The 15,344-nt window shown below is 38.5% G+C and overlaps 1 pseudogene; it reads left to right on the forward strand.

Moving 5' to 3' along the window:
• The window catches only part of LOC128664536 (peptidyl-prolyl cis-trans isomerase FKBP4-like), a 36,460-nt pseudogene extending 30,481 nt beyond the window's left edge, over nucleotides 1-5,979 (forward strand).
• Nucleotides 5,980-15,344: the final 9,365 nt, after the last annotated feature.

Here is a 15,344-nt window from a genome sequence, read left to right on the forward strand (position 1 = left end):
TCCAGCTATAGTTAATTAAAATGTTTTCCTCACCTGCATTTACAATTAGTGAATAAAATGATCTGTATTTATAACCTTACAGCAGCAGCAGTTTGGTAATCTTTTTTCATAAGGCTGCTTCATTTGGATTGTTAAGTGGAGACTTTGAGCAATCTGTCAGTATCTCAGTTTTCAGTGTATAACTGTGCCATTATCACATGGCTTCCAACCAAGCACCCATTAAACTTCTATGATTTATGTTCTGATTTGCAGACAATGTCATGAGGTAGCCCTGCATCTGACTTTCCAGTAATGTTTGCATATACTTTTTTGACTTTATCAATCCTTAGAAAAATGCACAGAACAATTAGGCATTTTGCATTTTCAGAGAGATACAGTAGTTTATTTTACTCACAAATCCAGTAAAACAGATCAAACTGCTCATTCATGTTTTTGTCATGGAAGTAAAATACATTTTAGATAAGTGTGTTCTAGAGCCCCCCATTTTTTTCAGCAAAAGCATTTATGAATATCATTTACAGTTTGCATATGGATTATGCACACAATACGTCATTGTGCTTTATTCTGCTTCGTTAGTAGGAATTTTGCAGCCACATTACTTATATTGTACACACTCCACAAGTGAAACTCAAACTATTTTATGGACTAGTAGAAAATGTGCACAAGAATACACTGTGCTTCTCATTAGGGAGTGCTGGATCATTAAAATATATCTCCCCTATTTCAGATTTGCAAAAAAAGTAAATATGTAATTTTCATGTTTGATAATATTACCAGTGACATTATAAGGCATTATCACAAACATTAAAGTTGATTTTATAAAATTAAAACATTAGGTATAAGGGAAGAAGGGATTGGGGAACAAGTAAGGGAAGAGAGGAAAGTAGAAATGAGTAAGATAAAAAAAGAGTTAGGAGTTGGGAAACAGTAGGAATAGGGGTAAAAGTTGTTGGGGGAAAGAGATGGAAGACAGAAGGAGGGGTGAGAGGAGGGAAAGGTTGAGAAAGGGTGAAGAAGAGGGATAAAGTGGTAATCAGGGGCAGAGAGAAGGAGGAAACTTGCAGAACGGTGTGGGGGAGGAAAGAAGAAAGAGATGTAAAGGAGGGGAGTTAGGAGCAGAAAAGGTGAAGAGAGTAAGGAGGAAAGAAAGACAGATGGTAAGAAGGATGGGAGTGATTGAGAATAGGGGGAAAAGGAGCTGAAATGGAGAAAAAAGACTGGAGGAGAGAATTAAGTAAGAAAATAAAAAATAAGGGGGGAAAGGAAAGAGGCAGATGGGGGACGGAGGAAAGGCAGGAGGTGCAGTGGCATCTACAAGACTTAATTATAGGGGACACTTCTCAGAGACCCACCTATGTTTTGTCAGCAGGGCAATACCACGAGGGGTGGGACCAGACAATCAGTGGAGGGGTCTGTGGACAATCAGTAGACTGGGTTGAGTGTTCCATGGGTGGGGCGAGTTTGTTCGTGGACAGAGCTAGAAATCCTATACCAAGAGGTGGTGGGAAAACTGAGTGACGACCACAGTTGAGGGTCACATGGGGGTTAGCCTATATATTGAAGGGGCAGTGTTCCCACTGAGGAGGTGTATAGAGGAAGCAGAGAGGTAGAGAAAGGAGGGAGAGAGAAAATAGGAAGGGAGAAGAAAAAGAAAAGAGGGTAAATAAAAAATGAAAAATAAAGGAGCCAGTAAGAAGAAGAAAGGACGAGGAGGGAGAATAAAAGGGATGAAAATAGGAACCACTTTCATGATGAGTCTGGGTGTTATTATGGGGCATAGAAGGGGCACTGAGAGACTAGGCTATAGACATAGTAAGGAACCAGAGGGAAATAAGAGAGAGGGGGTTTACAGTGATTCTCACTGCTCGAAAAGAGTTGCGTGTGATTATGTGCCTGTTGATCAAAAACTTTCCAGTATGGAGAGAAATCCCACAATATCTTTATTATTTTTTAGACCTTACATTGTAAAGTAGGAGTGTCTCCTTCAGATAAAGAACCCTAAATAGCAACATAAACTTGTCTCAAGATAACATTTATGGTTCTAATTTTTTTTTTGAAGGGCCTCTTCATTCTGACAAGACATCTTACATCATCTTGGCGGAGATCTTTAGATCATCAGCCCAAATGTGTCTGAGACTAAATCCCATTTGCTTCCCATTCAGGATAGCACAGTCTACAAATGACAGTTACCTGCAGCTTCCCAAAGAAATTGGGTTGCACTTCTTTCATAGGGAGGAAAATAGCCCTATAGTGTGTCACAGTCCCACTGTGTAACCTAACAGGTCTGCTTTAAGGTAATTTTGCAAGGAAAAAAAAAATGTAAGTAAAAATCTCAAAATCATGTAATTTTTAGAAAAAAATGTCTGTTTAGTTCTGAATTTAGTGGCTCAGTTTGCATTTGTTTAAAAATATAGTGCAAGATTACAAAAGGTGTTGATTTTTTTCGGTCGCAAGCTAAACATGATGCACACAAGCTTCAGAACTTCAGATAGCATGACTGCGTTAACATCTTCTCTGGATAGACTTCAATGGAGTACTTTTAAAATATATAATATATATATATATATATACAGTATATAGCTATTAAGAAATACAAATAACTTTTTTCTTCTAAGTGAATATTTACAGTAAAAGCAGTTTTGAGTGGAAAGGGCTCAAAATGATATATGAGTGTAGATGTATTTGTACACATGTATATACACATAAATTCACCAGTATATACACCCATACACCTATTTAGACAGACAGATAGATAGATACATAGATAGATAAATAGATAGATAGATGGATGGATATACATTATAGCCATTTCCATTCAAATAAATTGTCATATACCATACACATTTTTACCCTTATAAAAAAAAATATATTTATATAAAAATTTTTTTTGCAGAAACGGTATATATGAGTGTAATTGTTAAATTTATTGTATTTAGGTTGTTTTGGGGAAGGAGTCAAATCTATAGGAATGCGTGTGTTGATTATCTTTGGTGTCTGATTTGTGTTATTATGGATAACTGATTTGTAGTGTACCATGTAAAATAACAAACATAGGCCTAGATTTGGAGTTTGGCGGTAGCCGTGAAAACCAGCGTTAGAGGCTCCTAACGCTGGTTTAGGCTACCGCCGGTATTTGGAGTCAGTCAAAAAAGGGTCTAACGCTCACTTTTCAGCCGCAACTTTTCCATACCGCACATCCCCTTACGTCAATTTCGTATCCTATCAGCCAATCAGAATCAAGTTCAATCCGATTGGCTGATCCAATCAGCCAATCAGATTGAGCTTGCATTCTATTGGCGTTCCGATTATATTTGTATTTATTTGTAGATATTGTATTTAATTCATTTATTGATAGTGTAGTGTTAGGTTTAATTGTAGGTAATTGTAGGTATTTTATTTAATTTATTTATTGATAGTGTAGTGTTAGGTTTAATTGTAACTTAGGTTAGGATTTATTTTACAGGTAATTTTGTAATTATGTTAACTATTTTAGCTATTAAATAGTTCTTAACTATTTAATAGCTATTGTACCTGGTTAAAATAAATACAAAGTTACCTGTAAAATAAATATAAATCCTAAAATAGCTATAATATAATTATAATTTATATTGTAGCTATATTAGGATTTATTTTACAGGTAAGTATTTAGCTTTAAATAGGAATAATTTATTTAATAAGAGTTAATTAATTTCGTTAGATTAAAATTATATTTAACTTAGGGGGGTGTTAGTGTTAGGCTTAGACTTAGCTTTAGGGGTTAATACATTTATTAGAATAGCGGTGAGCTCCAGTCGGCAGATTAGGGGTTAACGTTTGAAGTTAGGTGTCGGCGATGTTAGGGAGGACAAATCTAGCCGTTAGTGAAAGAGTACAGAAGTAACAATAAAAACCACGTAATTGTCTAATTTCTATAACGGTCACGAGTACAACCTCAACCACCAATAAAGCATGCTGCAACTACATGTGTCCTGCCAAGCTGCGATTGCAATTAATGGGTAATAGCAGTCACATGGTCATAATTTGCAGAGAGCATAAATTAGACCAGGTAAAACACAAGGCCTAAGCAAACAATGGACATGACATGTCTTATCACAAGTGGAAAATGGACGCAGGAAAGTTTTTAAGCTGATAAAGAAGGAAGGCACAGGGGAGGAATGTCCTATGATTGGGGACAAAGTTAGTGTACATTATACAGGCTGGCTATTGGATGGATGGGACTCAGTTGGATTCCAGAAGAGATAGGAAGGACAAATTCACATTTGACCTGGGGAAAGGACAAGTTATCAAGGCATGGGACATTGCTGTGGCAACTATGAACATTGGACAGATTTGTCAAATTATTTGCAAACCAGAGTATGCCTATGGGGCTTCAGACAGTCCTCCTAAAATCCCACCCAATGCTGTGTTGGTTTTTGAGGTGTAGCTTTTTGACTTTCAAGGTGAAGACCTCTCTGGGGAAGATGATCATACGAAGGATTCAAGTGAAAGGCGAAGGCTACTCCAGGCCCAATGGTGGGGCTATGGTGGAGTTGTATTTGAGGGGTACACATGCTGGACGAGTATTTGATGAAAGGGACTTGCAGTTTGAAGTAGGAGAAGGAGAAAGCCTTGGGGTCCCACTTGGTGTAGAGACTGCTGTACAGCAGATGGAGAAGGGTGAAGAAGCAGTGCTTTATCTGAAGCCAAAATATGGGTTTGGAAGTGCTGGCAACGAAAAATTCCAGATCCCTCCTGGTGCTGATGTGCAATATGAAGTCAAACTTAAAAGCTTTGAAAAGGCAAAGGAGTCTTGGGAAATGAACACAGAGGAAAAGCTGGAACAAGGACTTCTGGTTAAGGAGCGGGGAACACAGTTTTTTAAGGAAGGTCGTTACCGTCAGGCTGTTAACCAGTATAAGAAAATAATGTCATGGTTGGAACATGAGTCGGGTCTCTCACCAGAAGAGGACAGCAAAGCAAAATCACTGATCCTTGCAGCTTCCCTTAATTTAGCTGCTTGCTTCCTAAAACTAGTGGAACAGTGTGAAACCCTGGAGGATTGTCAGAAGGCTTTAGAGTTGGACCCTGTTAATGAGAAAGGCTGAAGCCTACATGGCGGTGAATGAGCTGGAGCTAGCACGGGAGGATTTCTTGAAAGTGCTCCAACAGTATCCAAATAACAAGGCTGCAAGAGTTCAGCTAGGGCAGTGCCAGCAACGCATCCGCCAGCAGCAAGAAAAAGAGAGGAAGATCTATGCTAATATAGTCCAAAGACTGGCAGAAAAGGAGAGCAAGGAGGAAACCATGCAAGTTTCACAGCAACAACCTTCCAACAGTGATGTCGAGACGAGTGATGGAAAAGCAGTGAATGAAGAAACTGAGCCAGACACAGCCATGGACAGTTCATCTGCATAGAACCTTTAGAAATCTGTATAATCAGGACTCAAATTACTTTATGTTAAAGGAAGTGAGGGATGTTGCAGGGATGGTGTGAACGGTTTGCGGTACAGACATAACACACTCTCTACACTCCTCTTGAGCTGTGGTGGCATTTTTTGGGGGGAGTTCTTGTCATTCCAGCCTCTTCACACATTGTGTCTCAGGATTTTCTGCTCAATGCTTGGCTTGATAAAGGGCAGAATGTGTATAGACTGTTCCTACCATATTTGGGCCCATTCCCGGACCTGGAAGTCGTTCTATTTAATCCCCTCCAGTATGTATTCTCTGAAGGGGGTTATGATATCCTGAATTATTTCCCTTTCTTGTCACAGTTCAGCAGCTATAGAACATTTTAGTTTCTCATGAATCTTGGGTCTTACTGTCTTCTTACCTACTTGGAATCTTGTATCTACCTTCATCATTCTCTGTTTCTCAATTGTCCTCTACCCACCTTGTTTTGTCCCAATGTTTCTTATACCTTTGTAATATTGTTTCATTGTGTTAATATCCTGTACATTTTAAATAAATGAAATGGTTTTTCATGTGAAAAAAAAAAAAAAATATTGTATTTATGTTGTAACTTTTTTTAACCCTTACACTATACGCTAGGTCTTCTTTCACACTAACCCGATGAGTGCAACTTTTGTTTGCCCTCAAGCACGCCCCTTTACGTTCAACTTCTAATATGTGTGCTATTTAGCATGGTCACAATATTGCTTATTGTGTCCCGTGCTAGCAACAGTTTGCCACTTGTAATCTAGCCCTAAATAAGCAATTATTCAACATTTATTCTAATGTATTCCCTAAATGTTTTACAGTTTGTTTGTTTTTCTATTAAGAAGTGGCTAAATTTTCCCATTTTAAACTTACTTTTTATAATATAAAAAAAATCTTTACGGCTTCTATTGAAAGCTACAGTTTATGTTTTTTATATATAGCTTATAGGTGAACTGTACTAAAATATTTTCTAACATTTTTTCACCCTTTGTAAGGAGCTTTGATATAAATCACAATTTAATTTTGCCTTATATTTACTTAACTTTTTGTGAGAACCCTGAATACCGGGAAAAGTAAAGTGGGTGGGGATCATGCCCGGACTGGCCATAGGGCATACCGGGCAAATGCCTGGTGGGCCACTGGTTACTTTAGCCCTGCCCACCAAGTGCTTTCACTGTGGCTCTTAGTTTGCTTTAAAACTGTATTCATTCTGAAATGATGTTGCAGCTGTTGGGCCACAGGTTAGCTTTGCCCCATCCCTGCTCACCATTGATGGGCTTCCGGTGGGAGGTGTCATGGCGTTGGGAGTCTGTGATGCTGAGCGTGCGAAAAATGAGCATGTTCAAGCTCACCACCTGAGTGTATCCCCAGGACTCCTGCCATAGCACAGACACCACAGTGAGCCAGGTCTTCAAGCATACACTTACAGACACTGAGGGAAGGAGGGATCTACATGCGCAAATTAAGAACTGAAACTCAGGTAGCATGTTTATACAGGAGGTGGCAGCTGCACACTAGCTGTTACCAAAGTGCACTAAGCCAGACTGTTCTAAATCTCCTCTCTATGAAGCCTCTAATCTCTGCAACAATGTGTCCTGGCTCCGAACTCAGAAGCAAGGACGCAGTGTTGCAGAGATAAGAGGCTTCATAGGGAAGAGATTTATAACGGTCTGACTTAGTGTTTGGTAACAGCCGGTGTGCAGCTGTGGCTTTTATGGGAGCCGTATTCAAGTCCTAAAGAAAAGTGGTGGAGGATTTCCCCAGAGTTCCCCCAGCACAGCTACTTGTACATGAGAACGGAAGCCAGAAAGACTTCTCTGATCTCAGTAATCAATTACCCTGAGCGGTCTGTCGCCAAAGCGAGTGAGGGGCACAAGCGGTGACCGGAACACGGTAACACCACAAGACAGCTTTGGATAACAGAAGCGGTAAGGAAGGTAAGGAAGAAGGCAGAGGTAAGCCGGCTGATTTATCATTTACTATAGTATTGCCAGATATCAGAATAGCACATGGTTTGTGCGGGCTTAATGTGAGGATTGATTGTAGGGGTCACGTTTAACTGATACCCCATATTGCCATACTCCTACCTAAATATTTTTTAATGTTTCTCACCGCAATTGAAAAGCTTGAGTGGTTTTTGGCAGTGTACAGGGAAGTGAACTGTTTGGAGTACTGTTTCTTTCCCCACTAATTATCTATACATCATGGTTCTAAGCATTTCATATAACCCCTCTTATGTTGCTCCTAAAGCTCAGGCTACAATGTCACACATTTTTGCCAAGTCTCCTGGCACAGCTTGCCATCATGCCTGTCACCTCTCACTACACAGACAAACATATACTGCCAGAGGAACTGGTAACACAGAGCTGTTAACCCCTCTACTGCCAGAGAAACTGGGAACATAGTGCGGTCAACCCTTCTGCCACCACAGCAACTGGGAACATACAGTGCTATTAACCCCACCTATGCCAGTTCTCTGACATTACTGTAGCATACTACTGTTAACCCCTCTGCCATTAGAGCAACTAGGAACACAGCTCTGTAAGTTAGCAAATGGAGCACACTGGTGGTGTTTATAGCTGGGGAGGGGAGATATGAAGACACAGGCATGCAGTGTAAACTAGAATTTTTTAGCAAATTTTAGATTGGTTTTAAAGGGACATGCAACAGAATGTTTTGTGTTTGTATGTGGGAGAGAGTTTTTGTGTGCATGTTGTATTTATTGCACTACAAATGTCCCTTTAATAATAAGTGTTGACCATAATTAGCACATTGTTCCTTCATCATGGTTCCTGATGGGCAGAGACACCTGATGGGTGGGATTTCATTAAAGGGGTGGAGTTTAGCACCCCACCATCTTTAAAACTCACCAGCCGCCACTGATAAGAGTGTGTGTGTGTGTGTATGGGAGGGCCACTTTGACTTAAAATGCCCGGGCCTATTTTTGGTCCCAGTCCGGCCCTGGTGGGGATAACTACTTCATTACAGTCATGCCTTAATTACAATTAGTATTAAACATAAGAGTTCATCTTAATTTGCTCACTATATTATAACTGTATAATTTTGTATTGAAAAGTGTCTATTATAACATCTTTGAAAATATAAATTGATTGTTTATTACAAATCCTACCTTCACCATCCAGTCATAATATATAGTCATAATATCAGATACTTTTTTTAAAATATGTTTTGCTCCCTAAAAGAAAAGCGTTTTTAAATTTTGTTTTAGTAGGGCAAACACTTTCTCCTGTCCTGCAAACTAGACTTTAAAAATACTTTTTAACATGTAATTTATGGACAGGAACATGCATAAAAAAAATTATTTTAAAAGCAGCACCTTTATACATACAATAAAAATGTGTATACACGTGCTTATGTTCCACAAGAAACAAACAGAAAAAATAAACACAAAAACAAGGCTCCCTATATTCAACTTTTTTTTTTAGATTACACACACACATATACTGTGTGTATGTATGTATATATATATATATATATATATATAAATAAGGAAAGTTCATAGGTATATGCACTCTCACCAACAGTTCAACTGCCAGGGTGCTCTCAAAGAATCAATAGTAATGCATAGGATAAAGCACTCTCTGGACTTCAGACTTCAAGCGTCAGAGGAAGGGATGTGTGTAGTCCCGAAACGTGACACTTAATAAATTTTATCACGCTTGAAGTCTGAAGTCCAGAGAGTGCTTTATCCTATGCATTAATATATATATATATATATATATATTTATTTATATATCTATATATATATATATATATATATATATATATATATATATATATATATATATACTGTGTGTATATATATATATATATATATATATATATATATATATATACTGTATATATATATCCTCCTCGTTTATATGCACTCACAATTTCCATATGTCTTTAACCAGGGTGCAAAGTATCAATAAAAGTTCAAAGCAGGGACTGCACTCACTGGATTTAGATAAATAAAGTTTTATGTATTGCATGTTTCGGGGTTCGCAGACCCCTTCCTCAGACCAGACAGTGAAAGAGTGATATCAGTGCAACTTCAATATGCTAAGTCCCACGCCCAATTAATTAAAAAATTGCACCAAAACTGTGTCACCATGGCAACCCAACAGCAGTTCCCTGGTTATGCAAAATACAAAAACAAGTATTCTTAAACATACAATGCTCTGTGCATACATAAAAACATTAAATTAAATACAACACATCACTATCAGCAATAGTCATCAGCATTATGTCATTTAAATAGACCACATATGACCACCTTCATGTATCCCTATTTCTAGTGTTTATATCAAAAAAGCAGGTTACAATCACCAGTGGATTTGAACATTCTGGACACTTTATAAAGTTAAACAGAGTCTTTACTGTGAAAATACAACTAGTACCATATAAGAATAGCTAGTGTGTACATATCAGGTAAAAAACGGCATCAAAGCAATCATATTAAGCTTATTTAACTTAATCTAAACATACTCGTTTAGAGCATGTTTCTTAGGCATATCGCACTTACCCCATGTAATTTATCAGGGATTGTGGCAGTTCCCATGTCAAAAGTGTTAGTCTGTGAGTTGAGCATGAGTATTTGATACTAGGCAACATATCATTCGGTATTGGGATTCAATATCAGTCCTGTGAGCCAGTCATGCCGTTTGCTAGAGTTGCGTAGCAGTGTAGCATGTGTGCCGTTCTGGCACGCCCCTCTCAGTGTTGGACACATGGTTTATTAGCACATGTGTAGCGTGCGAGTCTATGGCTGGTATCGTTAATCGTGTGTTTCAAAAACATAACCTGCTAGTATCTGCATCTATGTTCTGTCAAAATTTGCTTGTATAGTTGAAATAGCTTGAAAAATCTGTCATATTAGCTATGAACAGCAGGATAGTTAGTAATACAGAGAAATTGAAAGGGGAGTCTACTTAGCATCAATTTCTAGTAATTGACTACAATATATATTAAAGGGACACAACCCATTTTTTTTCCTTTTGTGATTCAGATAGAGCATGCGATTTTAAGCAACTTTCTAATTTACTCCTATTATCAATTTTTCTTCGTTCTCTTGCTATCTTTATTTGAAATAAAAGCCATCTAAGCTTTTTTTGGGTTAAGAACTTTGGACAGCACTTTTTGATTGGTGGATGGATTTTTTCCACCAATCAGCAAGGACAACCCAGGTTGTTCACCAAAATGGGCCGGCATCTAAACTTAGATTCTTGCATTTCAAATAAAGATACCAAGATAATAAAGAAAATTTGATAATAGGAGTAAATTAGAAAGTTGCTTAAAAATTCATGCTCTATCTGAATCACAAAAGAAAAAATTTGGGTTCAGTGACCCTTTAAGAAAAGCTATATGCGTCACCTATATGAGCCGCTTTGAGGGTATTGCAGTGATGCCTCGATATTGAGGCATTCTGCAATACCCTTTTTTTTAGGCACTGATGCAAAGAGAGCCACTCTGTGGCCCTCTCTGCATCGGCCAGCGATGGTGCTGATCGTTGGTGGGTGGGAGCCATAGCAGAGAGGCGAGTGGGCGGCCCATTGCTGGTGGCAGTTCCAGAACCTGTTGGTGAAGTGTGCGTGAGGGGACGGAACGAGTGGGGGGGGGGGTTAGATTCCGCGCGTCTGCGCAATTAGTGCTGAGCCTTTTAATGTATATGGGAAGGAAGAGGAGGGAGAGGGAGGGGGAAATAAAAAAAAAATGTTGAGAAAGGGATCTTGGAGGGGGAGGGTATTGAGGGGGGCAGCTACACTACAGAAAATTGGGTATTTTATAATTATCTAAAAAAAGCCAATAACCAAGATGGCAGCAAATAGGTAGGGGAGGGTTAGACAGCTGTTTGGGGGGGATCAGAGAGGTTGGGGGCAAAGGGGGATTTAACACTGCATAATAAATATATATTAAAAAAAGGCCCTTTTATTTTAGTACTGGCAGACTTTCTGCCAGTACTTAAAGGGACAGTAAAGTCAAAACTAAACTTTCATGATTCAGATAGGGCATGCAATTTTAAACAACTTTCCAATTTACTTTTATCATCAAATTTGCTTTGTTCCCTTGGTGGTATTTTTGAAAAGCTAAACCTAGCTAGGCTCAAACTGATTTCTAAACAGTTGAAAACCGCCTCCTAGCTCAGAGCATTTTGAAAGTTTTTCACAGTTAGACTGTGCTAGTTCACATGTGTCATATAGATAACATTGTGCTCACTCCCGTGAAGTTATTTAGGAGTCTTCACTGATTGACTACACTGCATGTCTGTCAAAGGCACTTAGATAAGGAGGCTGTCTGCAGAGGCTTAGATACAAGGTAATCACAGAGATAACAAGTATATTAATATAACTGTGTTGGTTATGCAAAACTGGGGAATGGGTAATAAAGGGATTATCTATCTTTTTAAATAAGAAAAATGTTGGTGTAGACTGTCCCTTTAAGATGGCGGTGACAATTGTGAGGTGGGGGAGGGAAGAGAGCTGTTTGAGGGGGGTCAGGGAGTGATTAGGGGGTGGGATGTGTCAGGTGGGAGGCTGATCTCTATACTACAGCTAAAATTAACCCTACAAGCTACCTACAAGCTACCTAATTAACCCCTTCACTGCTGGGCATAATACAAGTGTGGTGCGCAGCGGCATTGAGCGGCCTTCTAATTACCAAAAAGCAATGCCAAAGCCATATATGTCTGCTATTTCTGAACAAAGTGGATCCCAGAGAAGCATTTACAACCATGTGTGCCATAATTGCACAAGCTGTTTGTAAATAATTTCAGTAAGAAACCTAACATTTGTGAAAAAGTCAATGATTTTTTTTTAATTTTACCACATTTGGTGATGAAATGGGGGCATAAAATATACCAAAATGGACCAAGATCAATATTTTGGGTTGTCTACTGCACTACACTAAAGCTAAAATTAACCCTACAAGCTCCCTACAAGCTACCTAATTAACCCCTTCACTGCTGGGCATAATACAAGTGTGGTGCGCAGTGGGATTTAGTGGCCTTCTAATGACCAAAAAGTAATGCCGAAGCCATAAATGTGAGAAACCTAAAATTTGTGAAAAAGTTTGTGAAAAAGTTAACAATTTTTTTTATTTAATCGCATTTGGTGTCATAAAATATACCAAAATGGGCCTAGATCAATACGTTGGGTTGTCTACTAAAAAAAAAAAAATATATACATGTCAAGGGATATTCAGGGATTCCTGACAGATATCTGTGTTACTATCGCTAATTTTGAAATAAAATGCGGCTAGATTACGAGTTTTGCGTTAGAGGCTATGCAGTGCTAACGAGCAGTTTATGCTCACCGCTTACTTACAGACAGCGCTGGTATTACGGGTTTTTACAAACCCGGCGTTAACCGCAAAACAGTTAGCGTAGAGCAAAATTTTGCTCCACATCTCACCTCAATACCAGCGCTGCTTGCGTTAGCGGTGAGCTGGCTAAATGTGCTTGTGCACGATTTCCCCATAGGAATCAATGGGGGAGAGCCGGCTGAAAAAAACCTAACACCTGCAAAAAAGCAGCGTTTAGATCCTAACGCAGCCCCATTGATTCCTATGGGGAAAATACATTTATCTAGAAAATACATTTATCTAAATACCCCTAATTTTACACTTATTAACTCCTAATCTGCCGCCCCCGACATCGCCGACACCTGCATTATATTATTAACCCCTAATCTGCTGCCCCCAACATCGCTGACACCTACATTATAGTTATTAACCCCTAATCTGCCGCCTCCAATGTCGCCGCCACTATACTAAAGTTATTAACCCCTAAACCTAAGTCTAACCCTAACACCCCCTAACTTAAATAAAATTTAAATAAATCTAAATAAATATTCCTATCATTTAATAAATTATTCCTATTTAAAACTAAATACTTATCTATAAAATAAACCCTAAGCTAGCTACAATATAACAAATAATTACATTGTAGCTAGCTTAGGGTTTATTTTAATTTTACAGGCAAGTTTGTATTTATTTTAACTAGGTACAATAGTTATTAAATAGTTATTAACTTTTTAATAACTACCTAGTTAAAAAAAAATATAAAAGTACCTGTAAAATAAAACCTAACCTAAGTTACACTAACACCTAACACTACTCTATAATTAAATAAATTAACTAAATTAAATACAATTAAATACAATTAAATTAAATTATCTAAAGTACAAAAAACCCCCCACTAAATTACAGAAAAAAATAAACAAATTACAAGAATTTTAAACTAATTACACCTAATCTAATCCCCCTAAAAAAATAAAAAAAAAACCCAAAATAAAAAAAAACCTACCCTACCCTAAATTACAAATAGCCATTAAAAGGGCCTTTTGCGGGGCATTGCCCCAAAGTAATCAGCTCTTTTACCTGTAAAAAAAAGTACAAATCACCCCCCCAACATTAAAACCCACCACCCACACAACCAACCCTACTCTAAAACCCACCCAATCCCCCCTTAAAAAAACCTAACACTAACCCCTTGAAGATCACCTTACCGGGAGATGTCTTCACCCAACCGGGGCGAAGTCCTCAACGAAGCCGGGAGAAGTCTTCATCCAAGCCGGGCGAAGTGGTCCTCCAGACGGGCAGAAGTCTTCATCCAGACGGCATCTTCTATCTTCATCCAGACGGCATCTTCTAAGGTATATTGGAACAGCCAATAGAATGTGAGCTCAATCCTATTGGCTGATTGGATCAATAGGATTGAACTTCAATTCCGATTGGCTGATAGAATTCTATCAGCCAATTGGAATTAAGGTAGATTGGAACAGCCAATAGAATGTGAGCTCAATCCTATTGGCTGATTGCATCAGCCAATAGGATTGAGCTTCAATCCTATTGGCTGATTGCATCAGCCAATAGGATTTTTTCTACGTTAATTCCGATTGGCTGATAGAATTCTATCAGCCAATCAGAATTGAAAGGACGCCATCTTGGATGACTTCATTTAAAGGAACCTTCATTCCAGAAGAGCTGTCGGATGAAGAGGATGCTCCGTGTCGGATGTCTTGAAGATGGACCCGTTCTGCGCCAAATGGATGAAGATAGAAGATGCCGTATTGATAAAGACTTCTGCCCATCTGGAGGACCACTTCGCCCGGCTTGGATGAAGACTTCTCCCGGCTTCGTTGAGGACTTCGGCTCGGTTGGGTGAAGACGTCTCCCGGTAAGGTGATCTTCAAGGGGTTAGTGTTAGGTTTTTTAAAGGGGGGATTGGGTGGGTTTTAGAGTAGGGTTGGTTGTGTGGGTGGTGGGTTTTAATGTTGGGGGGGTGATTTGTACTTTTTTTTTACAGGTAAAAGAGCTGATTACTTTGGCGCAATGCCCCGCAAAAGGCCCTTTTAAGGTCTATTTGTAATTTAGTGTAGGGTAGGGCTTTTTTTTATTTTGGGGGTGCTTTTTTATTTTTTTAGTGGGATTAGATTAGGTGTAATTAGTTTAAAATTCTTGTAATTTGTTTATTATTTTCTGTAATTTAGTGTGGGGGGGTTTTTGTACTTTAGATAATTTTATTTAATTTATGGTATTAATTTAATTATAGTGTAGTGTTAGGTGTAACTGTAACTTAGGTTCGGTTTTATTTTACAGGTACTTTTGAATTTATTTTAGCTAGGTAGTTATTAAATAGTTATAAATGTAGGTAGGTGTCGGCGATGTTAGGGACGGCAGATTAGAGGTTAATAAAATCTAACTAGTGTTTGCAAGGCGGGAGTGCGGCGGTTTAGGGGTTAATATATTTATTATAGTGACGGCAATGTCCGGTTCGGCAGATTAGGGGTTAAAACATTTTTTAAAGTGTTTGCGATGTGGGGGGGGGGGCCTCGGTTTAGGGGTTAATAGATAGTTTATGGGTGTTAGTGTACTTTTTAGCACTTTAGTTAAGAGTTTTATGCTACGGCGTTGTAGTGTAAAACCCT

This window comes from Bombina bombina, chromosome 6 (assembly GCF_027579735.1).
Source record: "Bombina bombina isolate aBomBom1 chromosome 6, aBomBom1.pri, whole genome shotgun sequence".
Classification (NCBI taxonomy): Eukaryota; Metazoa; Chordata; class Amphibia; order Anura; family Bombinatoridae; genus Bombina; species Bombina bombina.